Source organism: Zootoca vivipara, chromosome 10 (assembly GCF_965207765.1).
Source record: "Zootoca vivipara chromosome 10, rZooViv2.hap1.1, whole genome shotgun sequence".
Taxonomy (NCBI): domain Eukaryota; kingdom Metazoa; phylum Chordata; class Lepidosauria; order Squamata; family Lacertidae; genus Zootoca; species Zootoca vivipara.
In genome coordinates this window covers 50,503,440-50,531,119 of record NC_142593.1, presented here as the reverse complement: position 1 = coordinate 50,531,119, position 27,680 = coordinate 50,503,440, and the positions used below count along the sequence as shown (strand labels likewise).

The following is a 27,680-nucleotide window of genomic DNA, read 5'->3' as shown; positions in this document are numbered from 1 at the left end:
TTTTACAGATATCACTGTGTTTTACAGCAGCACATCAGGCGTGGAAGCCAGGCCTTTGTTTCCATTTTAAACCACAAAACGCTTTTCTTTTCCCATAATCTGTCACCAGCTATATCACCTCGGTATTTTCATGCAATGACAATATTGTGGCAGTGTGGCCTCTTAGTGCACGAAATATTAGACTCATTATAAGAAAGATAAGAAAGAAAGGCGAATAAAAACCAGACAGAACGGACCCCATTTTTTTTTAGATTTGTTTCACAATCACATTCAGCAGATAGCATTGCCATCTGGATTTTAATGAGCAATTCCACTTCAACCCTCATTAGTCGCATCCTAAATCACGTTATATGCTCATCAGGACACATAGAAGGATGAAAATCCTATGCCCAATCATAACAAAGGAGAAATATTATTCTAATTTGTGCAAGCGGTATTGTTTAGCCTAAGAGTTCCAGGTAGCGTATCTTACCGTAAGGTCCCAGGGCGCATTATAGAAACAAATGGGACGTGTAAGATGGTTCCAAACGAAACAGAACAGTGTGAATGAAATAGATGGGTCCCATAAAACAAAATGCAGTGGCTGTCAAAGGCTATGGTAAAGTGGTGCGTCTTCAGCATGTGGTGAAATTTGAATAATGGTGGTGCCGCAACACACCGGGGGAGTTCCACAGAGAAAGCCCTCTCCCAGGTTGCCATTCCCCACACTTCTGAGATTTGGTGAAACTATCAAGAACCACTCCCCTCCAGCAAATCTGAGCACCCAAGAAGAAGCCCAAGTGATTCTCCACTTCTGTGTTAAAACATCCCATTTAAAATACGGATGAGTTCGAGCCTGTCTTTCAACCTCACCTACCTCACAGAGCAGTAAGAATAAAATGGCACATTTGTGTGTCTGCAGGAAAACAGACTCCTTACCTAAGCTTCTTGGAAGAAAGGTGGGAAATAAATGTAAGGATACATGAATATCCACACCCACACATACAGATTTGTCCTGTTTTCAAGATATGGGGTTCAGAGTTCAGTTTTTAAGAGTTCATTGTACCCTGATATTTCTTTTTGGTGTGTGTGTGTGTGTGTGTGTGTGTGTGTGTGTGTGCATGCATACACACCCATAGTTTTTATTTATGTTGCAGATTCACTCCTAACTTAATCTGCGGTAGATTAAAGTGTTACTTTTCTTCAGTACCGTTTATGAATATTCACATCCCTCTCCCAGAGACTTTGAGTGGCAAATCCCTCGTCAGTCAGACTGTTTGTGGAAATGCTGCTCTGCCAGAGGCACAAATAGAGTGGAATGGAAGTACACATTTAAACATGAATGAATATTAATGAACTATTTCCCCTCCTTTGCATTCCTCTCTGGTAGATGCTAATTAATCCTTTTCAATCCTGCCTTTTATCCTTATCCAGGCCATCTGCCTTAAAAAGGAAAAGCACTCAGGTGCGCGCGATTCCAAATGCTTTCATCTACAGAAGGAGATGGGGAAAAATATTAAATAGAAATCACTGGAACAGACGGAACCCAAAGGTCATCTAGGCGGCTGCTGCTGCACCAGGGCCCTTTAAGCGCTGCGGAGACATGGCTTCTCTGCCACGAGATGCGTGTGGAATTAAAATGGAGACGCCACATGAGCTCATAAGTGTCATATTGTCTAGCAATGCACCTCCCTCCGGCCAAGGTTGTCCAATAATGTTTACTCACAAATAAACCCAGCTCAGCAAAGTTCTCAGAAACATTAATTAAAATTCCCTCCTCGTAGGTTCAACCTGTTTCTTTGGGGATTAGTGATAGATAGTCCCTGCTCCTTGAATAGTCTCTCTCCATTTTCTGAGGGCATGTACACATTGGTGATTAAAACGCAGCAAGGTCGTTTTCCCTCGCTGCATTTCAAGTTTTGCATTGCTGTATACACCATCACCTGATTAGTTTCTCCAAACCCGCAACTGCCCCAAACTCCCATTCGATGAAGCCATCATCTGCACATGTGCAATGGACGCCTGGAACAACAATAACAACAACAATTTTATTATTTATACCCCACCCATCTGACTGGGTTTCCCCAGTCACTCTGGGAAGCTTACAGCAATTGTAAAACATTGCAAAGCATTAGGCATTAAATTTTTTTCCAATACAGGGTTGCCTTCAGATTACATGGCTCAGATTAATCGCAGTTTACGTCTTCAAATCAGATGGAAGCCAGTTTGTAATATTGCATCTAAGAGCAACATAAGCTATGCCCAGGGATTTCCATATTTGGTACAGTTCAATCAAACCATGATCAATTCTAACTTTTACTAAATCCAAGAATTATGGATGACTTGCACCCACAAACTGTGGCACCCAGAACCTATAACAATATATTGATTTAAAATAGTGCTACTTTTCTAGAAAAAGAGGTGTGCCAGAACTCACCATGAATATCTCCCTTGTTCTCTTTCAATGGCAATGACGCCCACCTGAGAGGTGCTGGAATCGAGGGCTCAGCTACATTCGTAAAGAAAAGGTGCTTTGTATGCATTATAACACTGTGACACCAGATGGCGCTGTGGAGTCCCGTCTTTCGCCAACGCGCTTTTCCCTTTATGAAGTTTACAACGCATTTAACTGAAACGGGTTTTTTGATGTGTCAAGATGCAACCTGAGTCCCGGCTGAAAAAAGGCCCTGATTTAAAGCACCCCACACATACAGGTCTCTGGGGTAGCTTGTAGGAAGTATTTAAACCCACTCCTAGATGGTATCCTCCTCCATTTCCAGTTCTCCCACCATGAAATGTCTGTTTGGGAACCTGACAGCAGATGGACATTTACAGGGATCAGGGCTTCTCCTCTTGTCAGATCGCAGCGCTCCTTGGTTCAAGTGGCAGAACGGGTCAACAGGATGAGATGAAAACAGTTCAGTTTCGACAGTTCCAGGAATTGTATAGCTAGGCTGTGCATTGAGAATGGCTTGTTCGGTGCTTGCAGTACACAAGCACCCAGCATCTCGACAGGCAACTGAATCATATCCCTGCTGACGCATTGACAGGGAGGTCAAGTTTGCTCATTATACTTTGCAACATGTTGCCATGTAGTACTAGCACACAACAGCTGATTAGCTTGACTTTGTTAAGATGTACTATCTCAGAGTCCTTTCAAAGAATTAGTCATAGCTCTATTTCCAGTTATCATGCCCCCCCATCCCCACAACATCTCATAATTCCATTTCAATCGTGTTCTGCATATTAATTTGCACTGCGAGGAATTTATCTCCCTGTTCTTATCTCTGTAACCAGCAACGTCGAATCATAGCAAAGTGGAAAAGTCGGTGGTGCCACCATCACTATCCCATTGTAATATCAGAGGGGCTGTGTGTGTTTCATAGTCCTTATTTTTCTGTTCAGTCTTGGGCGCCAAGAAGTTTGAGTAGAGCCCTTCTGAATCACTACCAACGGTCCATCGAATCCAGCATCCTGTTTTCCCACTATGGCCAACCAAATAATAGTACCATAGAACTGCAGAGTTCGAAGAGACCCAGAGCGCCATCTAGTCCAGCCCTCTGCAATGCAGGAATCCTGCCAAAAGCCAGCCCTAGCTGGGCTTGAACCACCAACCTTCTGGTTAACAGCCAGATTCCCTGACCCATTGCGCCACCTGAGGATTATGCTTCTTGGAAGCCTGCAACCAGTCTAAAAAAGTGGTAGCTCTTCAGCACCACACTTGCTCTGAATATGGAGCCTCTATGTGCAGTCACTGTGACCAATAAACACTGATAGGCCAGGAACACCTTCCATTTAGACTACAGTGTTTATTCTTAAGTTATAAAAAGGCAATATGATATTATTATTTTTAAAATACATGATATAAAGCAGGAGTGGGTGGCCCTTCAAGTCTCTTTACCTGGCCCTCTGGATTCCTTCCAGTTCCCGCACTCTCCCAGTCATCACCTCCAATCTCCAGGCTACACCCTTAGGGCTGCCCTACATCCGGATCTTCCCAGACATTACCAGGATTTCAAAGGTAGAATTGACGCCTGGGAGGAATTTCCGAAATGCAGCGCTTTGTCCTGGATCTTAGACGAATCAATCGAAAATTCATGTTGTTTATTCAGGTTCTCAGAAGAAGCAGCTCAACAAGTTTGAGGTGTCCTGTTTTTTACTTTTTGAAATATGGCAACCCTACACACCCCTCAATGAGTGCTTTTGCTTATCAGGATTGTGTCCCTTAACTATGATAAGGCCTTTTGTCTGGATGGAAAGGGTGTGTGTGTGTGTGTGTGTGTGTGTGTGTGTGTGTGTGTGTGTGTAGAAAATCTGACTTTTATTTTAGAAAGGTAAGACTTATACCTACTTTCACCTCTGGATCTGCCCACCTTTGCCATGCGTCCACCAGAAGGTTACTCATGAGCAGTGCTTTCTTTCTTTAAAAAATGTTTAGGGGGTACTCTCATTTTGACTCAAGAAAATCTCCATTTTATAGGTCACCATCAGGGGTAGCAATAGAACGGACAATTCACTGTGCTTTTTTCTTCTCTAGCTGGATTCACAAAATGTTTAGGGGTATGCGTACCCCTGCATCCCCCCAGAAAAAAGCACTGCTCATGAGAGAAGGGAGCCCTTGGGCAGGGAACTGTTTCTTCCTCTCTCTTATACTAGAACAGGCCTTTCTAGTGGCCCTCGGCAACATTTGACACACACCTTCTGCAGTTCTCACACTGCCTTACAAAAGCCAAGTAAGCGAGGCGCTGGGTTTGGGGAAGGAGGCATGAGGCATGAGGGTTATGACGGGCTCCTAGAGTCTTTCTGCCTCCTCTCCAAAGCCTACTTAGTGCTATCCCTTCCAGAGCCTTCACACCTCCTTCCCAAAGCCCAGCGCGTCTTACTTAGCCAGTTGTTGGGGGGGGGGTCAAATTTTAGCCTTGCTTCTGCCCCCCCGTGCACAACAAAGCAGTGTGTGGCCCACAGGTTCCATGTCAAAGTACACTTGTGGCCCATTTGGTATCAAAAGTTGGACTACCCTGTCCTAGACCTTGGGGTGGGTTGTTGGGATTACCCAGTACACCTTACTGAGATGAGATTCTAGACAAAGAAAAGAGGTTGTGCGGAGTCCCCAAGCATGTAGGGGATCTATTTGAGCACAGCTTCTTCTTTGGAGATCACTCGTAGCTGAGTAAGATAGTCTTCCATGAACATGGTCTTGACAGTGTGTCTGTGAGTGACTGTGGAGGCCAATTCTGGATCCACACGTCCTTCCACAGTGGGGACATTGGTTTCCAGGTGGGAGTTGATCACGCTGTGGATTTGCCAAGCGTGCCTTCCTCTTAGCACGTTTCTCCCTTGCGTCCTGAGTTCAAGTGTCTTCAAAGCCCATGACACCTTTGGTAAAGGCTTTTCTCCAACTGGACGCCAGTGTTTCCCAGTTGTCTGTGTTTATACTACATTTTTAAAGATTTGCCTTGAGAGAGTCTTTAAACCTCTTTTGTTGACCACCAGCACCACACTTTCCATTTTTAAGTTTGGAATAGAGTAGTTGCTTTGGAAGACGATCATCAGGCATCCATCTGCACAACATGTCCAGTCCAACAAAGTTGATGTTGAAGAATCATTGCTTCGACACAGCAGCCTCCTCACTGCAGACATTGAGCCCAATTGTGTGTAAGGTGGTGGAGTCTTCCTCTCAGCTATGAAGCTGCTCTTAACTTTCAGGGTGGAGGGGGGGGGGAACCAGAATCTCCTGTTTGCAGGTCCGCCCCATTTCTTTTAATCATGCCTTTGGAAGAGGCATTAATTCCCTCTTTCTGTCACAATTCCACAATTCAGTTTCATTCAAAACAGGATAAATTCCTAAGATCTTCTGCTGAAGATCTGCACCGTTTCCTAGTCTTCCTCTAGTGCTCACCTTCAATGCACCAATCTGGAGAGACAAGAAATGAGGCCTATAAGTAATTGGCAGTCCTTGGATTTAATAAACCAGAGCAAATCTCTTTGTTTGCTACTTGAGTTTGCACTCGAACGAAACCAAACGGAGGAGGGGAGCAAGAGAGAGAAAATGATAGTGTCATTGTAGCTACTACAAGGCTGCAAGAATATTTCATGAAGCAGTTCTGCAGAACCTTAGATGAAAAACTGGAAACTGCCAGTTGTTTGGGAGTTTTAGTAGCTGTTGACAGTATTTCTATTAAGGGAGATACCGTACTAGTTTTCAGGTGTTCTGGATAAAGCAAAGGCATTCTTGAAGAAGACTGCTAAGCATGCTATTAAGTCTACCTTTTGTCTTTGCTGTAGTGGCATTTCTAGAGTTTCACAACCAGTCCATTCTTAAATAAATTGGTTTTCCACCAATGCTTCAGAAACCTTCACTGCACCAATCTGCCAATTCCACCCCCCCTTTTTTTTTCATGGACTGTGTTCAAACTGCAACACAAGCACAGTTTACTGCAGTTTTAGTTCACCGTTTTAATTTATTTTAGTTTTTCTTATTTTGGTTTAATGTTTAGCTTCAACTCTAGGGCAAAACTACATAATACTGTACAAAGAAAATGAACTTGCTGCATCTCAAAATCAAGAACAGGTTTTTGAAAACAGAGGCTACCTCCCATTGTTTAAAAGCACTAGGTGAAAAGCAAGGCCTTTGTCTGGCAGCTCAAAGACTACAAAAATGGTGTCACGTGATTTTCCTTGGGAGGGCTATTCCAGACCCTCCGAGTCTCCATATTTTTCAGGGACATCCCTGATTTAGAGAAACTGTCCTGGTTTCTGATTTGATCACAGAATGTCCCACATTTCCTTAGGATGTCCCTATTTTCATTTGAGAAATGTTGGAGGGTATGGATTTGGGTGTCACAAAGGGCGCCCCAGAAATTTGAGATTCCAAGGTATGCCACTGCTTGCCTGCATCAGTGATATGGTCAGGAAGATAAACAGACCATGTTTTATTTGTTTCATTTCACGACATTTATTGTAATAAAGCCTCTAAGTGGTTTAAGGTAAAGGTAAAGGGGCCCCTGACCATCAGGTCCAGTCGTGTCCGACTCTGGGGTTGCGGAGCATGTTAAAATTATCAATAAAAGAGAAATAGAGGTGTTAAAAATATTCTTAAAAACAGGTATTTTAATAGTAACAACAACAACAACAACAACAACAACAACAATTTATTATGTATACCCTGCCCATATGGCTGGGTTTGGCTTTCCCCAGCCACTCTGGGCAGCTCCCAACTGAATATTAAAAACACAATAAAACATCAAACATTAAAAACTTCCCTAAACAGGGCTGCCTTCAGATGTCTTCTAAAAGTCAGATAGTTGTTTATTCCCAGACAGAGAAGGCCCTCTGCCTGTAACCTCACTTCTCGCAGTGAGGGAACCACCAGAAGGCTCTCGGAGCTGGACCTCAGTGTCCGGGCAGAACAAGTGGGGATGGAGATGCTCCTTCAGGTATACTGGGCATATTTGTGCACATCTAGATACTACTGAGGTTATTTACATACAGCATGGACAAATAGGTGGTTCCTGCCCCAAGAAGCTTACAGTCGGTCTGAGAGCAGAGCGGAAGAATGATGGAAGGCAAGGATGACTGTGAGCAATTGTAGATAGACATCATTGCAGTTGAAGATGAAGGTGAGGGTGTTAAAGAAACTTACTAAAGCAAATTAATACTATCTGTAAGTTAATTAAGTCGACATTAGATGGTTAGTACAACCTCAGCAGGATGGTGGCCTTTTACTTTGTGACCTTGCTTGACTTCATATTTCTTGTTTGTGTTTGGAGAGCGCTTTCTGATTAGAAATATATTCCGTGCATTGGGTTATTCTGGGGCAATTTGTCTATCCAAGGAGATGCTTAAATTTAGAGTCCTCCTTTAAAAAAAAAAGCAGCAACAACAAATTGAATCTTGTTTGACTTGCTTCAAAGCAACACTTCAAAGCCAGGTCAATTCCCTGTTTCAAAAAAACCCCATAGTAATCACCAGCTTATAGAGGCATAACTCATTTTTGAGATCTGACTACAACAGCTACCTTGGCTCACCCGGCAGTCTTGAATTGTAGTTGCAGGTTGATGGGCTCCTCTCAGCCTTTGAAGCAGTTCAAGGGTTGGATGATTATAAGGTGTGTTCAGGACTTTGATTGACTGGTGCCTATTTCACTGCTGTTCTTTCTAACTCCCAACACTATCTAATACTTGAGTCTTGGAATTAAATAATGGGCAACATTAATGAATTCCTTCACAGCACCAAGTTTGATACTGGCTTCCTCATATTTTTACATGACAAGCTATATGTTTAATCAGTTTTATCTCTCAAGGTATTTATCAAGGCATGGCATGTTAGTTCACAATTTTATCAGTGTTTTGCGACATCTGAGCATTTCTGGCAGTGTTCCCAGAGAACCTTTTATTTCTTTTCAGGTGTACTTATCCAGTACCGTATGCATTTTTAGAATGCTAATTTTTATTGCTATTTATTCTACTTAAAACCCCTTGGTTCTTTTTCCAAATTGATGGCTAAAACATGATTCGCCCTTTTGGTGACCCTTTCTTCCTATATTATTATAGCTAAGCACATACTTCTCTAGATCATACTTATAAAACCTGATTTGTTAGTGAGGGAGCAAGCAATAAACATGCACAGGGCTCCTCCTCTCCCCTGGTGATTCGATACGCCTCCCAGTTTATAAAGATGTTGAACAACGAGAGGCCCAGGATAGAACCCTGTGGCACCACACTTGTCATCCTTTTTCCCAGGATGAGGAGGAACCATTAGTGAGCACTCTTTGGGTTCAGTCAGTCAACCAGCTACAAATCCACCTAACAGTTACTTCATCCAGCCCACATTTTACCAGCTTCTCTGCAAGAATATAATGGAGGACTTTGTCAAAAACTTTACTGGAAGTCTTGGAGTACAGGATTGCTGTGGCTAAGGAGCAACTAAAACACAGAGATGTTAGGAGCAAAGGAACTTGCTTTATATAACAACAACAACAACAACATATTAATAATAATAATAATAATAATAATAATAATAATAATAATACCCCACCCATCCAGCTGAGTTTCCCCAGCCACTCTGGGAGGCTCCCAATTGAGTATTACAAACAATACAGCATTAAATATTAAAAACTTCCCTAAACAGGGCTGCCTTCAGATGTCTTTTAAAAATAGGATAGTTGCTTATTACCTTGACATCTGATGGGAGGGTGTTCCACAGGGCGTGCGTGCGACGAAAGTTCCTTCACTTTCAGTCTTATAACTTAGACCTCTCAATTATTAAAAGCACTAACAGGGATTTCTGAGGTAACTCAAACCTCCCACTTATCCCTCTAGCCTTTCTTTAAACCCTCTAGCACTTGTGGGTTTTCAAAAATAAAAGAGAGTCCTCTTCCAGCCTAAACGTGACCAGGTACCTAGACTTGGGGCTATAAGTAAGACTGTTCCTATGTGTACTCAGATAAGGGTTTTCACTTCACTAGAAACTCCCTCACTGTAAAGCTAGCCTCCTTCCTGGGGTAACTTTATTATCATTCAGAACCTGTCTCTTCCTTTAGCCCCCCTCCTTTTCTTGGTGCACTCTCAGCCACAAACTAACCTTCCTCCTCTAAAAGGCAGTTTTGACAGTTTAAAAGAGTTCCCCACCAACTGGGTTCCTGGATACCTTAGCTGGAAAATGAAATAGACGATCACTGGTATGACACTTTAAAGATGGATATTTATTGGCTTGAATCTTAATGGTTGCTTTCTGGTAACATTGGTACAAACTTAATTTCACAGGTAACGTTCTTGGTAATCAAATAACAGAATACCTATCAACTACCTCATCTACTCTAAATCTACCTTCTCCACAACCACACAAGCTCCCACACAAAACCCCCAACCCCCCTTAACGGCTGCACCTCATATTTTAAAACCCACGGCAGTCCCTCCTCCAGCGGAATGTTGCTGCCAGTCACCAGGGAGACTGGGTTAACCCTTCAAGTGGCCTGCTTGGAGAAGCAAAATACAAAATACAAAGAACATTTCTTAAAAAAAACACACACACAAAAAACCAGACACGTCACAGGGCGCCACTACCAAGAAGGCCCTCTGTCTGGTTCCCTGTAACCTCACAGGGAGGAAACTGCCAGAAGGCCCTTGGCGCTGGATCTCAGTGTCCGGGTTGGACAATGGGGGTAGAGACGCTCCTTCAAGTATACTGGACCGAGGCCGTTTAGGGCTTTAAAGGTCGGCACGAACACTTTGAATTATGCTTGGAAATGTACTGGGAGCCAATGCAGGTCTCTCAGGACCGGTGTTATATGGTCCCGGCGGCCACTCCCAGTCACCAGTCTAGCTGCCGCATTCTGGATTAATTGCAGTTTGCGGGTCACCTTCAACGGTAGCCCCACATAGAGCGCATTGCAGTAGTCCAAGCGGGAGATAACTAGAGCATGCACCACTCTGGCGAGACAGTCAGCGGGCAGGTAGGGTCTCAGATGGAGCTGGTAGACAGCCGCCCTGGACACAGAATTGACCTGTGCCTCCATGGACAGCTGGAGTCTTTTTCAAGAATGCAGCAAGAGGAATTCTGATTTGTCAGCAAAGAAGGTTTATGTGGCTGTTAGCCCAGGGTGGTACATTGTATAATTAGCTTGTCATGTGAAGGTGACTCCTTATCTCCTGGAGAGATTGCATTTCTTGGAGAATCCAAAGCTAGACTCAATGAAGCAAGCTGGCTCTGGAGCCACAGCCAGTTAATGGCCTCAGCCAGTGCTATTTTTCTAGAAAAAGAGATGCCAGAACTCCCTGTGTACACCTCCCTTGTTCTCTTAGAATGGCAATGGCACCCACCTGAGAGGTGCTGGAACTGAGTTCTGGCTGGAAAAAAGCCCTCGTCTCAATTGTCAGGAGTTCAATATTTTTAAATTTGTGTGTTTGTTTTAATATTCTATTGAGATTTGTGAGTGTTTTTAGATGAAAATGGGATATAAAATCCTGGAGCAATAAAAAGCAACCAGCGTTATGTGATATTTTTTGTTCTTCTTCTTAGTTTGTTAATCACCTTCTACACAACTGTCTCAAGGTGATGTACCAAAAATCCAGCAAAACAGTAAGAAACAAAAACCAGCAAGTACATTTTAAAAACAAAACAAAACTGAAACCATACAAAATGGTGACCCATGGCAAAGACCCATTCATCCACCTGATACCTGTATGGTTTCAAGCTGTTCCATTTTTTTGACAAGTAAAAAGGAATATGTTTCCTTATCATCCCCTCCATTTCTGACGTTCACAACTGAGTGCCATTTCTTATGTAGCCAATATGGAACCATCTGCAAAGAAGAGGGAGGTATCAGTAGGCTTTTTTTGCGGGAAAGCCCCGTATTTTAAACCGTTTCCTACTGGCAGCCCGAATTGGAAAAAATCCCATAAATCCCCCGGATTTCCTACCTTCCAGGGAGGCTCCATTTTGGGTCCTGGTGCCGCCCGATTTCCGGTGCCCAGACATGGGTAGTGTGGCACCGGAAGTCGCTTCTATGCATGTCCAGACATGCGTAGAAGCGACTTCCGGTGCTGCGCTACCCATGCCTGGGCACTGGAAATTGGGTAGAGTGGCACCGGAAGTTGCTTCTACGAATGTCCAGACATGCGTAGAAGCGACTTCTGGTGCTGCGCCGCTGCTGATCCCACATTTTTCAGCAGGAGACTTGGCAGCTATGGCATAAAAATCTTTAGAGAAAAGAACCATTTGGAGGGAACTTCACAAAACATCCAAATATGTTCAGTGGGGTCATGTGATGCTGGCTGACTTGCAGAAGGATGACAATAAGGCCAGGAGAAAAGAGGAGTGGAGTCAATGGAGGACATAGCCAACTGACTAAAAAACATGGAACTGGAGCCTCTTGTTTCGAGTCCTACTTGTATAACCCTATTTGCATGCTGGTTTGGCTGTTGCTTGATTGTCGTGTGATACCGTATTATGCAAGTGGTTGTAAAGGTTATTTTTGCCCTGATCTTTCTGGGACATCTAAAGCGTCAACAGTACACAGGAGTGGGGGAACCAGGCTTGTGAACTAATAGTATGACAACAGGACAGGGTGTTGCAAACCCATCATCATAGGAGTTCACATTCAGATTATTTAATACTAAGTGTGCATAAGGGCTCCTATTTCTGTGAATTCCTCTGTGAACTGACCCCTGGCCCCTGCCTATCAGACGAATGTGTTGACTGGTACATAGCTGCCAAGTTATCCCTTTTTTAAAGGGATTTTCCCTTATGCTGAATAGGCTTCCTCGCGAGAAAAGGGAAAACTTGGCAGCTATGCTGGTATATAACCATCCTTTCGATTTTGCACTTCTCTGAATTTTGCAGTGTTGTTATTTGGCTTGAAAAATGTGCCAAAAATGTGTGCTATGGAATTAAATATGTTTAGAAATGCATGCCATGTGTGTTTAAATGTGTAATTTGCGCGTGAATTTTAAAAAGCAGATTAATGCCAAAAATATATATGGGGCAGAGTGGATTTATCAATGAAGCATGCATCATTGTCAGGGACCAGAAATAGAACGAATCATCCATTCCTACCAGTTCATGATTGTTTCATTGTTAGGCATGAGGAAATGGACGAGGTACAGTATAGGCAGTTCTCATTAAAGTTGTGTTCATAATCTGCATTAGACAGGATCCCTTCAATAATGGTTGTTGTTGCTTTAAAAAAAGCTACACTTACCAGTGACAAATATTTCAATTATCTAGGGAAGAATTCAGCGTAGCGCTAAGCAGATCGCTCTGTCAGTGCAAGCAATTTACAAGTATGAGAACATTTTTAAAACATATCTTTTATATGTATGCTATGTTGTGTGAAATGATTGTAACCCTTAAATATTCAGAAAGGTAAAGAAACTATATTTCATTGTTACCAAATATACGTAGTTCTTGTGATATACAGCAGGCAGTCTCCAAGCAGAATTTGAAAGGGGGCAAACGTGCTTGTTTTCCCGTCAGCCGTGCATACAGGTTAATTTGGTTTTTATAGCAATAAATGCTGTGCTTGAACTCCTTGTGCTTGATTTACTTTAAGCCAAATGTGGATTCACAATTACTTCAATGCTGGGTCTATTCTGCATCCATATCCTCAGCCAGCTTTTATGGGGAAGGATCACAGCATGGTGGTACTGCTTTGGATGCAGGAAATTTTAGGTGCAGTCCCTAGTATATCCAATTAAAAACATCCAAGGTAGCAGGACTTGGTAGGACTTCTGCCTGAGACCTCGGAGCAGGGCTTCCAGTCAGAGTAGACAAGCCTGGGATCAACAGGATCAGTTATCTCAAGTTTATATAATCCAGACATAATATGTCACACACAATAATGGTTATTGTTTTTATTAATTATTATTCCAGCACAACACTAGTCTGTATAAAGGAGGATGATACCTAGAAAGCTTAGGTAGCTTGGGCATAAATTGGACAATGGAGGTGGGGGTGGGATGGGCTCAGGGCATGGAAATTTCTGATCCAACATTCAGTAGGTGGCCTAATTTATATGCTTCTTCAGTTCATCAGGGGCTGAGTTGTTTCTATTTGCCATCCGTGTGAGTAAGCTTGCCAAATCACCTATATATGGCAATGCGTGTGACCCCTTCAGGAAGAATTTAACATTGCAGTTACATATACTGTATATTCCTGCGTATAAGACTACTTTTTAACCCAGGAAAATCTTCTCAAAAGTTGGGGGTCGTCTTATACGCCGGGTCATATTTCTTATACGGTGAGTATATCCCAAACTATATTTTAACTGGAAAAGTTGGGGGTCGTCTTATACGCCCAGTCGTCTTATATGCTGGAATATACGGTAAGTACTGTATTGTGCTTCTAGAGCAGGCATCCCCAAACTCGGCCCTCCAGATGTTTTGGGACTACCACTCCCATCATCCCTAGCTAACAGGACCAGTGATCAGGGATGATGGGAATTGTAGTCCCAAAACATCTGGAGGGCCGAGTTTGGGGGAGCCTCTTCTAGAGTGAGCAGAAACATTCTCTCTCTCCCTACCAGGGACATCTACATTTTACTTCCATATTATTTAGCTCCTTTTGGAAAACAGTTTTGAACTTTTGACTTATGTCAGAACTACTGATTACTGACTTTTATTACAGCTACTCATGCAAAGTTAGTGGCAGGTACTGTTGTGCTGCAGTGCCAATCAGACAGAACGAAGGGGGGAAGTCTGACTCCCACCCATTCTTAATTTTGAGGCGGGAGGGGTACCCTCTTCCTTCAGCCTTACAGCCAAAGCTTTACAAAAGGTCCCACCAAATGCTGAACCAGGGATTGGTCATTCATATGAAAGAACATGTGTGACCATACTGGAATCTGAAGAAGTGTGCATACTGGTATCTGAAGAAGTGTGCATGCACACGAAAGCTCATACCAATGACAAACTTAGTTGGTCTCTAAGGTGCTACTGGAAGGAATTTTTATATTTCCTCTCTGTCGATGCCTTAACTACACTCATAGAATCATAGAGCTGGAAGGAATCCTGAGGGTCGTCTAGTCTAAGCCCCTGCAACGAAGGAATATCAACATGTGGTTACCCATCCAATTTGAAACCATATCAGACCCTGCTTAGCTTTGCAAATGTGCTAGCAGTTTTATTGCTGCACCACAGGACCGCTATGTATTATTACTTCACACACCCATTGCTAACGAGATGTTATAAGGGCAGGGTTATCAGTGCTCAGCAGAATGAGCACAAGAGTCCCCAAATGCAACAGGGCCAACACACCACATTTTGAAGTAAGGCAGCCCCCTGCCCACCCCACATAAAACCATTATCTAAAATTACCTACCGTATCTGCATCACTATACCTTACTCTGACAGACTTGTTTGACAGTGGTACAGTCTCCCTTGGAAGGTTGTGGACTCCCCTTCCCTGGATGTTCATCCGTCATAGATGCTTTAGTTTAGATAATGGGGTGGACTAGATGACCCTCAGGGTCCCTTCCATCTCTACAATTCAATTAGTCTATGATCCTCTCAATGAAAGCAGGTTTGGGACCTAAACCTAGTTAATCTGTAGTCACATTTTTTGACGTTCCTTTTTATTCCTCTGTGGCTGCTGTTTTCTGGCAGAGGATGCAACTTAAAAAATCCTTAAATAAGTATATATTTACAGTGCAAGACTATATATACAGTCTACTCAGAAGTAAGCCCTGTTGAGTTCAATGAAACTTACTCCCAGCTTAATGGGCAGGAATCGGATTGCAGGTTTATTTTAATGGGAAGGTGTTTTTTCTAATCTCCTGAGTAGAGAATTCTCAGGGCACGCAGCCCGCAGCAGGTAAAAACCCAAGTATCACAGAACAGCAGTCAAAACAGACCAACAGCCTCCAGCTGAACAGATAATATTCCCACTTTGGGCACTAAAATGGATCCTTTTGAAACTCGGCGCACCATTGCCAATTCTTTTCACCGAATGCCATTACAGAAACAGACAGGCACGCGCGTAAAGTTGCAGGGAGTTCTCCGTGCAGGGAACGGAGAAAAAGCGTGCAAAGTTTTGGCAACGGGGAGAGCGCTTATTACAGTATTTAGCAGCCTGCGCTGTGTGCGACTGAGTCGCCAGCCTGATCTGCCCGGGTTTACATCCTGTACGTCCGTGCGGACTGTCGCGGGGAACGCCTTTCCTCTCCAATCAACCTTTCCAGAGAGCAGCTTCTGTGAGCTCAGAGCTGGAGGGTGGTGCCGAGCGCCCAGCAAGCCGACTTTCGCTGCTGGCGGGGGAGGAACGCCACTTTTCCGGACTCCTTTGTCCTCCTCCCCTTTCCTTCATGCTCTTCAATGTTTCCAAGGATTGCTAGATTGCTTTGGGGTTTTCTTTTGCTTATGAGGAATTGACTGCGGCGGGTGAGAGTCTTTTGGGAAGGCGAAACAAGCGTCGGACTCTGTAACCAGGCACCAAATCCACGGGAAAGAAAAACTTCGCGCCCTGGTAAGTTTCAGGTAGTGTCGGGGTATTATTTTTGGAAACGCGTTCGCACACCCTGATCCTTACCAGCGAATCGTTTAACTGCTCCGTCGCTTTGCTGAAAGGAAATCCGACCAGGAGATACACTGTAGCAGCAGGCCTGGGGAAAAAACAAAAACAGCAAGCAAGTTTGGATTATTGTTATTATTTACTACCTGCTGTGGTTTCCTTTTTGTGATTTCTGCGCTAATGGTAAGCCAGGTTTTCAGAACCCAAACTTTTGCAGAGCAATTCAGAAGCAACTTGTTTGAGTGCTGAGCAGCTGGAGATCCCAGGAGCTCAGGAGTGGTTCTCCCCCCCTTTATTTTGTAGCTGAATTGCACATGGAGGTTTTAGGTGCGATTGTAAAAAGCACAAGGCACATTGCTGTTTGCTTTTTCTCAGTGTTAACGTAAAATCTTCAAAGTGGAAGTCTTCCAAAAGAAACTTACCCACTCACTATTATATTACTCAGCTTTTTAAAACGTGCTTTGTGCAAAAGGCAATGGCCTGGTTGTAGTATTTTTTTGTTATGTGGCTGTTCGTTTTAAAGATAGTGATCTCTGATGATGTGTACAGGAAGTGTTGTGGTTACATTTTAAAAAAAGTTTTATTCTGCTCTAAGAAAGGAAAATGTGATGATAGAAGGTGATTTGGGCTGCCATAATATGCAGACTTTCCAGAGAGCAAGACCCATGGGACACAGTGGGGTTTACTTCTGAGTAAATTTATATAAGATTACACTGTATGAACTATATGCAGCATATTTTGGAAGCAATCCTGTAGTAATGTACACCAGAAGCAAGCCCCTTTGAACTCATTATGGCTTACTCCTGAGTAAATGTGTATAGGATTGCACTGTTGTTACCTGAATTGCTGCAATGTGGTGGTGAGGTGAATAGACAAAAATATTTTATTCACCATACCTGAACATCTTTAAAGTTGACTCAACTAATTTCAGCGGAGCTTACGCTAAGAAAATACGCCTAGGCACATAGCCTTACAAACTGACATTGACACCTTGACCTTTAGAAGCGTAACTGAAAACAACAGGACTTCCAAATAGCTTGTTCAAGTTCAGTGTGTTTGATGAGTCAGGCAAGTTTGGCTAAATGAAAAATTAAGTATGGGAAAATGAGAAAGCTATGTGCATAAATGAACTAGGAAAAGAGAGGCATCTATATCCTGTATTTGGATTGGTGGGAGTTATGGATAAACATATGTCAAATAAGAGGGGCTGTTTTATACTGCCAGGGAAATGTGGAAAAATATTATGGGTTCCAAAACTGCTTCTGTTAAAAGTTAATGGAAATTTGGCCACAAACCTCTCTTATAGGCAAGATTGCAAGCAGCATTCTGTGGGGTAGCATGTGGGTGCACTTAAGCAATGAGCAGGTTAACACAATTCTGCTCTTTCCCAATGATAAAGCTGTATCTTTGTTTCACCATTTGGCTCAGTGTAGTGGATTTTTATACCAGTGTAACAGAAGGTAACGCTGTGGACTATTTTCACATGCAAAGATGTTCTGTGTCAGGATGTGTTGACTGCTGCACCTGTGCAGTGTGGAAGCTGAGGTTGGCCTGATATATGTGGGGGACATCATTGCAAGGGAAGTATCCGTAGTCCTCACTTGTCAGCTTGTAGGAATTGGTCAGGCTGCTGTAAGCATGTGGTTTTGCACGGGAAAAGCAGACCAACAGGGTGTGTGCTTCCTGCATTATTCAGTCTTGTTCAGATCCGCATATTGCATTAGGAACAAACCCTTTTAACTGACCCACCAATTCATGGCAATATTCTGCCATAGTGCAGATGGGGCCTTACTGAACTTAGTAGGGCTCCCCCCCCCCTCCATAGGGGCATAGCACTGTGACCTATGAACCAAGAAATCCACCACTTGAATCTTGCCCCTGCCACAAACTCATTTGGTGACCTTGGGCAAGCCAGTCTCGGCCTCCCCATCTGTAATATGGGCGTGTGGGGAGGATAACATTACTGACTGAATTTGCAGAGTTGTTATACAGATTAGAACTAGATAAAGCACGTGAAAATCATTGAACATTGGAAAGTGCTATACCAGGGGTGGCCAACACCCAAGAGACTGCGATCTACTTAGAGTTAAAAACTGGCAGTGATCTATCCCCTTTTTGGGGGTTCAGGTCAAAGTTGTTGAGTTTTTTCAGGGAGGAGGTAAAATGTTGAGCTTTTTTTAGAGGATCCACAGTTGTTCATCTTCTTTGGGGGGAGCCAATGATCTACCAGTGATCTACCACATACGTCCAGTGATCTACCGGTAGATCATGATCTACCTGTTGGACATGCCTATGCTATACAAATGTTAAGCTCTATTAAGATTGTCTATTGTCTCTATTAAGATAGAAATGTCACCTGTCCATTTTTTCATCCGGGCAGATCAATTCTAGATGCTGAAAATCCAAGAATGGCTTGGAAAGGGGGAGATTACTTCTCTTCTCTGCCCACCCTCCCTTGCTGTCATTGGACTGACCCCTGGTGGGGCTATGTCTTCCATTTGCACAGCTCTGCAGGAGAAAGAGAGAGAGAGAGAGAGAGAGAGAGAGAGAGAGAGAGAGAGAAAGAGAGAGAGAGAGAGAGATATGAAAGAATAATAGAATAAAGGATGAGGATAGTGCATTTCCCCTTTTCCACCCAGGGATGAAAGAATCTGTCCACTTTTGGTTCTCTCAGTTTCATATTTTTTCCAATCTTAAATTCAGTTCTCTATATTTCTGCAGCAATTTGCATCCCTCCCCCAATTTGCACCACCTCCCTCGCCCAGGTGGGGCTGTGGGTTAAACCACGGAGTCTAGGGCTTGCTGATCAGAAGGTCGGCGGTTCGAATCCCTGCAACGGGGTGAGCTCCCGTTGCTCAGTCCCAGCTCCTGCCCACCTAGCAGTTCGAAAGCACATCAAAGTGCAAGTAGATAAATAGGGACCGCTCCGGCGGGAAGGTAAACGGCATTTCCGTGCGCTGCTCTGGTTCTCCAGAAGCAGCTTTGTGATGCTGGCCACATGACCCAGAAGCTGTCTGCGGACAAATGCCGGCTCCCTCGGCCTATAGAGCGAGATGAGCGCCGCAACCCCAGAGTCGGACACGACTGGACCTGATGGTCAGGGGCCCCTTTACCCTTTACCCAAAAAACATGAAAATTCCACATCATTTTAGCACACATTTCTCCTAAGAAACACATTTTGTATGCAGTTTTGATGAATAAAATGCATTTTTAATGTCGCTTTCCCCAGTATCCACTCTTTTACCTTATTATGTGCATTTTGTAAATAATGTTTGGTAGGAGAACTTTATCGCAAGATTTGGACAAGTGCAAATTTCGATGGATGGCTGCGTTTCAGTTCTCAGTGTGAATTGGATGGATTCACTTTTAAACATGTACTGAATTGAATTTATCCCCCGCCCCTACACTGAGGTCATGCTTTTACCTCTCCATTTGGAGCCCCAATCTGGACCCATAAAGGTGAATCATGACCACATGTGCCCTATGTCAGGTAGCAGAAGAGAACAACCTAGGGAGGAAAACACACTCCAAATTAACCTGTCCCCAACCATAACTATCTCTTTCAGGGCCAATTGTAGATTGAAGAGCATAAACCAGGCATCCCCAAACTTTGGCACTCCAGAAGTTTTGAACTACAATTCCCATCTTCCCCGACCACTGGTCCTGTTAGCTAGGGATCATGGGAGTTGTAGGCCAAAACATCTGGAGGGTCGCAGTTTGGGGATGCCTGACATAAACCATGGATGGGCAAACTGTGATCTTTCAGATGTTGTTAGACTACAACTCCCATCCTCCCCAACCATTGGAGCCAAGGAAGTTGGCGTCTAAGACCATCTGGATCGTATCATGGTCCTTCATCTCTGGAGGACATGAAAGAGTCCTGTTGGATTGGATCAAGGGATCATCTACTTCAGCATCCTGTTTGCCATAGATGCCAAACAGACGACTCTGCGTAGCTCACAAACCAGACATGAAGGCAGCAACTGCCCCTGGTTTATCCGATAGTCAGAGATAAATGACTTCTAGACTTGGTGGTTTTGGATCCAGGGCTGGGGTTGGACCTTTATCAGCCTGAGCACCACATTCCTTTCTGGTCAAGCTTCCAGAAGCCACATGTTGGTGGTGGGCAAGACCCGAGGCAAACGACAGAGCAATGCATGTAAATTTTACCTTTGTATATCAGGGTACTATCTACACCAGGCTTCCTCAAATTCTGCCCTCCAGATGTTTTTGGCCTACAACTCCCATGATCCCTAGCTAGCAGGACCAGTGGTCAGGGATGATGGGAACTGTAGTCTCAAAACATCTGGAGGGCCGAATTTGAGGAAGCCTGATCTACACACATCCTCTAACCAGGCAAGCAAGAGTCATTATCAGAGTTCAGAGACACTGACCAGTCAGGCAGAAACAGTCAAGGAAAATGAGAAGCAAGACCTACTGATGGGTGTGTCCTGAGAAGAGAGGTTGTGGCTGGGCAGGGTATGTGGCCTGGTGTGGTTGCCAAAGTAGAGATTCCCAGGTGAAAAAACCTGCAGGGCTGCATTTGGACCCCGGGGGCTGAGGTTCATCACCTCTGTTCCAGATAGACCTAATCTCTGTGAAGTTGTACATTCCTTTTTAAAAGCTACCTGAGCTAGAGGTTTTTTATGGGCACCTGGAACAGTGAGATCTTCAATCGGCTCCTCCAACCACACCAGCATGTCTCCATCTCACAACTGTGCTGTAGTCTAAGGACGCATCTGCTTGCCGCTTCAGAATAGAGTTTTGAAACCTTGATCTCACATACCTTGCCATACCTTGAAGCTCACAACAGTGATTACAGTGGAACAAATACCATATTTGGAGTTTCCTTCTGTAGAAATCAGCCGTGTCCATGATTTTTTGCCACTGAAAAATTATGAGAAGATTGGCGGAGGAAGCAACTTATTTATTTATTTAGCAACACACACAAAAGTTTTTTTTTTAAAAAAATACACACACAAAGAAATAGACAAAATAGAGAAAACATAGTATATCACCATCACAATTGTTAACTATTAACAATTACAATTTTTAACCTGCTGTATTTTGCATAAATGAGTTCCAAATTTCAGCTTGACTTGGAATACAAATTGTGGAGCTGACTTTTATAAGGTTGTGTAGTACATAACATTAGCAGTAGCTGCGTGGAGCATGTGTTCTCCAGATCAGGCAATATTTTGACAAATCAATGAAATCATCTTCCTATTAATGTAGTGAGGCAAAGCACCAGTGGAAATTATATTTTGACGTGTCTGATGCTGACATTCATGAATACCGAAGCAAAGACACCAGAAGTACTTATAAGGCATATTTGTCCAGAAGATATATACTTAAATTTTAAATAAATGTTTTATGGAACCCGACACCCTCTTTATTTTTTATTAGAGATTGGTATCTATTAACAATTGAAAGCAGGATCCAGTCAGTTCTCTCCGCTTTGTTTAGGAGGAAGGTATGGAGCCCACATGGTGTAGAGAGAAGGAAGCAGGGAATTAAGAGGTGGCTAGGGCTGGAAGGAGAAAGGGAGGAAGCAAAACAGATTTCCATTGCAGGAAAGTCTTCATCCTCCCTCACCATTACTCACCCCAAAGCCTACTGTCACACACTTCCCTGCTCTCTGGTTCCCCGCCACGCTTGGCCTTGCCAGAGGGCGTGACGGGGAGCTGGAGGGAGGGCGCAGCGCGGCGGGCGGGAACGGCGAACTTGCGCTCCGCCGGGCTGTGCCCCTCCCTAGAAGCAGGGCTGGTGGGCGGAGGCGGAGCCCAGCCCAGCGGAGCGCGAGTTCGGCGTTCCCGCCCGCCGCGCCGCGCTCCCTGGTTCCCCGCCGCACTTGGCCTTGCCTGAGGGCGCACCGGGGAGCTGGAGGGAGGGTGCGGCACGGCACGGCGGGAATGGCAAACTCGCACTCCGCCGGGCTGTGCTCCGCCTCTGCCCACCAGCCCTGCTTCTAGAGTAGGGCAGCTGCCCTAACTTGCCCCGTGGTGGGTACGCCCTTGCACGACAGGGGTCTGGATGGGTTCAGTTCTTGATTAGCTCCCATGAAGTTATCAAAGACAAAACAAGTGGGCTGCCATTAATGGCAAACTTATTTGAGGGAGCGAGGTCAAACCTCTCTCATTCCGCCTTTCAAAAACTGGAGTAACAAAGAGATAAGAGGTGGATCTAGCATCTGCTCATGGTGTGCCTGAGAACACACTTCTTTTTTCTCCCACGTAGGGGGAACGGCTGCAGTAAGCGGATGCATTTCAGGGGCTAGAAACCTCTGAGATAACAAAGTGAAGCAGCGAAGTGAAACGAAAATGTAGCCTGTAGCCACGCTTGTGTGTTGCTTGGGAGGGTGTGAACTGGATCAGAGACTTCCTACTGAACGACTTGCTAAAGATATTAAATTACCTTTATGTAAGACGCTGGAAAGACAAAAAAACGGAATAGAGATGAAAGAAAGTTGTGTTTGGAAACCCAAGAATTCAAAGCAGGTGGGAACCTGTGACACTCCAGATGTTATTGGACAGGCATCCCCAAACTGCGGCCCTCCAGATGTTTTGACCTACCACTCCCATGATCCCTAGCTAACAGGACCAGTAGTTGGGGAAGATGGGAATTGTAGTCCAAAACATCTGGAGGGCCGAAGTTTGGGGATGCCTGTTATTGGACTACGAAGTGTCATACTCCCTTGCTTGGGCTGATGGTGGGCCCATCCACACTTTCATTTGCCCTGTGATTTCAAGCCATAGGTCTGAGAAAGTTTTATTTTGTCTTGCCACGTTCCCCAAGAAAACATGCTGTGTACTGCTGAATTTCAACAATCCCCAGAAAACCCAATTGATGTTTGTTCCGGTTCAACAGCAAACTGGATTTTCAAAACAAAATAAAAAAAATTAAAAAAATCCTTCCAGTAGCACCTTAGAGACCAACTAAGTTTGCCATAGGTATGAGCTTTCGTGTGCATGCACACTTCTTCAGATACACTGAAACAGAAGTCACCAGACCCTTATGTATAGTCAGAGGGTGTGGAGGCTTATTACTCAGAAGGGTGGTGGGAAGGGGTGATTGGCTGATAGGAGTGGTAAACCTGTTGGTGACTGTTAACGACTGCAGTAGGTCTTGCAGGAAAAAGCAAGGGCTGAAGTGCTAAAGAAAGATTTTCAAAGGGAAAGCAGAAGTACAAAAAACAGCAACACACCACCCTCTCAGATCCATGACTTGAAATCATGAGACAATTGAACTGTGGATGGCTTGAAGTTGAGAGTCCAACAACATCTGGAAGGGTACAGGTTCCCAGCCTTTCTGTAAATGATCAGAGCATGAAATTATGTCTCGCCTGAAAGTTACGGTGCAGTGTGAAGCAACAGAAGCGGAGGATGTCTGGCTGTAGAAGTTATTTCATTCTTTATTCAGAACTTTACCCATAGTGTAAAACTCTGTTCATTTAGGCTTGGCGAAAAATCCTGCCTAAGGAGTCAACCCTGTAAGTGCTTGTAGGACTCGTTTTGACTGCAAGGTTTAAGTAAGTACTTTGGGCTACTACAAACCAAGCCCCTTTTGTGCCATGCTCTGTGCATATGTATCTGTGTGGATTGGGTGGAAGTATCCTTCTGTTCTGCAGGCCTTCACGACTGTGGAGTTCCCTGTTTCCACCCGCTGAATATATTAGCAAGTGGAAGTGCCACAAGCAGCATACTCATTGGTGCCAGCCCATAGAAGGCCCTGAAATGGGGCGTCCTGGGGCAGGGCCTGAGCTGCTGGACCCCAAGTCTGCAAACCAGAGGTGACATTAATTGTGTGAATGTTGACATGTTTGGTTACCGAAATATAGCATGAATGAATGTGGTTAATGCATACATTTTTGCTTTGCAAATAGCAGCTGTGTGTGTGTGGTGGGAAAACCTGAGCAGCCTCAGGAGTGAGAGGAGTGGGGGGGGGATTTAACTCTCTCATTTCCACTGTTCTAGCAACATTCACCTCTTTGAAGCTATATAATAATAAGAATTTATTATTTATACCCCGCCCATCTGGCTGGGCTTCCCCAGCCACTCTGGGCAGCTCCCAACAGAATATTTTTTAAAAACAACCATCAAACATTAAAAACTTCCCTAAACAGGGCTGCCTTCAGATGTCTTCTAAAAGCCAAGTAGGTGTATATTTCCTTGACATCTGATGGGAGGGTGTTCCACAGGGCGGGCGCCACTACCGAGAAGGCCCTCTGCCTGGTTCCCTGTAACCTCGCAAGGAGGGAACTGTCAGAAGGCCCTCAGAGCTGGACCTCAGTGAACGATGACGGTGGAGATGGTCCTTCAGGTATGGTTCTGTGGGCATAAGTGGGAAGTTCATTTGAAACAATGGCGGTTGCTCTACTAGTGAATGAGGTGGTGCCATACCAGCCTTGATGTGCCATTAGCCAGCCCCCTTACAATCAGTCCAGGTGGTGGTAGCCCTGCCTGTCTGCTTCCTTCAGTCTTGGTATTTGCTATGTACCGTAGAACTGACCTGTGGGAAGGGGAAGGAGGGAGACAAAGCTTGCAGGAGTCAGCTCTGCCCTGGCATTGACTCTGCTGCCACCTAGTGTTGGCCTCCTTGCCTTCTGCCCTAGCAGCCCCAACGAGCACCAGACTCTGCTGGTTCAGGTTTCAGAAATCAGATAAGTGTTTCTTGCAAATGCAAGTAGGTTCTGATGCCACACAGCAAAACATCTACACACACACACACACAAGCCACAATTCATGTCAGAAGTTAATGTGTAATTTCCAGCAGGATGGCAGTGTGTGTTGCAGCTGTAGAAATGAGGTTTTTTTCTGGACCGCAAAAGGGAGATAAGGAGTTAAACTTCTCTTTACCCCATCCCTGCTTCCTCTCAGCTGTTATTTGCATAATACATTTATTTGTGTTGGTTGCACTCCCACGATTAACTCTATGTCTTGTTTGGCTCTCCAAAAAATGAAAGTGAGGGCCAAACTTGAGGTGGAAAGCACATTAAACTGGGGAAGGGGGGGTCTACTCTTTATACTTAACTGAGCAAATGGGGGAGTGGGGAGAAACATGCCCCTCCTTGCCTTATCTCGTTGAGCTCCATAAACTGTAAGTAGTTTTCTTCCTGCCTGGTTCATTTCCAGTTTTGGGAGTCAGGGCAGGAGAAATCTGCTTTAATGTTAGGAAGTACAACAAGGTGAGGCAGGGGAGGGGAGGGCTATGAATTTCTCTCCCTTCCTCTGCATCTTCTACGTTTTATTATAAAGAGGAGCACCCACCCTTACTTTACACGTGAATGGGGCAGATATATGTAATATAGCATGCACGCATACGCAGTTGCCCTGCATGCTTAGTTTGGGCCTTAAAAGCCCTTTAAAATTTGGCTGAGTCATTCTTCCCCTTAAAAAAAGAAAAAGAAAAACCTCTGGTGCTTGAAGAAGCTGTACAAGAAGTTTTGCACACAGCTGTGTTTGCACGCCCATCTCGGCCTTGACCTTGAGAAAGTTTGCACAACGATAAGGAGCAGTTCTCATGATGGATGGCGATTATACCTGCCTCCTGTGACACACTGGGATAGTTTGTGCCTCCTGTAAAATCTGCTTCAGGGCGTAGTCGGCACCTATTTAAAGCCAAGGCACCCTCCCTCACAAGATAGAGAAACTCTCGAGGCAGACACACCAAGGCACACATTACACTAACAGCCACGTTGTAGGATATTGGCAAACAAATGGCAGGAATGTTAATTTGAAAGGTGACCATAAAGATGGATTGTGACTGTGTAGGTGGGCAAACCTCAGATTCACTTCCTCTTGTCCTTTGGTCTTACTCTTGCAAACACATGCTTTGAGCCACCAACCCTATGGGAGCAGGGAAACAGGTGGCGAAAGGGTTAAGTGTTCCCATTGCTTCTCTGGTCTAAGTTTCTGAAGTTGCTTTACTTCTGTTTAAAAAAAATAAAAATAGGCATGAGCATGTATTTTTTAACTCCTGAATTGTGCTTCTAGTCAGTAGCTGTGCCGGTTCCTAATTTTACGTCTGTCTTCCCACAGTGGACCTTAACTCTTTACTTCCAAGCTCTTAAAGCATGGCAATCTTCATCTCCTTTTCTTCACCTGTGACGTGTTAGTGCCAAGCAAGCAAATAGGTCTGAGATGAGGGTGGAGATAGGTGCGCTGGTTGGTTGGTGATGGCAGAAAGGGTCCAGTGCCTCCTTCAAGGAGGGGGAAAGTTATGCTGTTCTCCCATGGAGAAACAGGGTCTCACTCATGTGAGAAATTGCAGGTTCCCCAATGCAGTTGGTTACCTCCTGTTGTCCCATGTTCATTTTGTAGATGGTGGTGAAAAAGGACAAGGTGGACAGTCAGAGAAAAAGAGGACATAATCATGCATGTACCCTAGGTGCAACTAACTCCTTGGGGCATGCAACACAATAACACCCCCCAAAAATGTGATTGACTTGCCTAAGATCCAGGACAAAGCACCACATTTCGGACTTCAATTCCGGCTTTGAACTCCCAGACATATGAGAGCCCTACACAATGGTCAAAGATTAAGAAGTGAATCACAGCCATTTCCCACTTGCCACTTCTAAACCTGTATTGCCTTCCACAGCCAAGGTGTGGGTCAACATGCGTCCAGATCCTATGCCTGTTTTTGTGTAATGTTCCAGAGATGGTTTGACCTCCAATCTAGATGCTTGTTGAGCCATTCCCAAGACACATCTGGATTTAGTTTGGGTTGGGGGGGTGTCGGAATCAGGGTGTTTTTGTTTGTAAGTAGTGCTATTTTTTGCCTTAAAATGAATTGCTCACTGGTTTAGTGGACTAGCAGACCTGTCAGAAAGGTTTAAGGTGGAGCTGATTGTGTTAGAAGTGAGGCCCTGCTGAGTCACAAAATAGCAGTTCCTTCTGCTTCCACAGAACCTGCATTTCCACTTTGCCTGTTACCTGAGTCCTGCTTATTAATAAGGTAGGCTGAGTTAGCTGTAGCTTATTGGTTAAATGGCTGGGGGGGAAATAAAAGATGGGTTTGGGGGATCCCAAGTCTCTTGTCACTGCTAGTGATGGAAATTAGGAACAACAGCCCTGAAATGAATGCATTTAACACTTAAATCTATATAAGTCAAGTGAGAGGGAGAAAGCTATGACTTGAGAATTGGGGGGGGGCAACAAGATAATAAAGCAGTGAGGAGGCAGGAATGTTGCTCCAGGAAGTTAAGGGTGAGGGCAGATAAAAGTTTTAGCAGCAGTAGGGGAAGTCTTCTAAGAAAAAAAATGAATGTTTTCTTCCTCTGTTTTAAGTTTGCATCGCAGTGGTTTCTTCACTCAGTTCCAGAGTTTTCTTGAAAGCTTAAACCAGGCATCCCCAAACTTTGGCCCTCCAGATGTTTTGGACTACAATTCCCATCTTCCCTGACCACTGGTCCTGTTAGCTAGGGATCATGGGAGTTGTAGGCCAAAGCATCTGGAGGGCCGCAGTTTGGGGATGCCTGGCTTAAACTCATGCAGCTCAATATTAAAACTATTAAAAAGATGTGATAACCAGTCCTTCAGAAGCAGAAGCAGTGGAGCTTCTGCAAGGGCAAGACCTGTCTCATTAACCAATTAGAGTCCTTTGAGAGTGTCAGCAAGCTTATAGCTGATCCAATCAACAGTATGTTCTTAGACTTTCACAAAGCTTTTTACGAAGTGTCTTGCCAAATGTTCCTG

At 44.3% G+C, this 27,680-nt stretch overlaps 1 protein-coding gene across 3 annotated transcripts in view; it reads left to right on the top strand.

The window, feature by feature from the left end:
* RAB27B (RAB27B, member RAS oncogene family) overlaps window positions 1-27,680 on the top strand; it is a 120,858-nt gene that overhangs the window by 66,683 nt on the left and 26,495 nt on the right. The window contains exon 1 of one of the 3 annotated variants that reach the window (XM_035100575.3): window positions 15,555-15,939. The exons of 1 other annotated variant lie outside the window; for it this stretch is intronic. The gene's annotated coding sequence lies outside the window, so the exon portion shown is untranslated. Of the gene's footprint in view, window positions 1-15,554; window positions 15,940-16,027; window positions 16,168-27,680 lie in introns of those variants that run through there. One more of the 3 variants, XM_088653118.1, reaches the window with a different exon arrangement.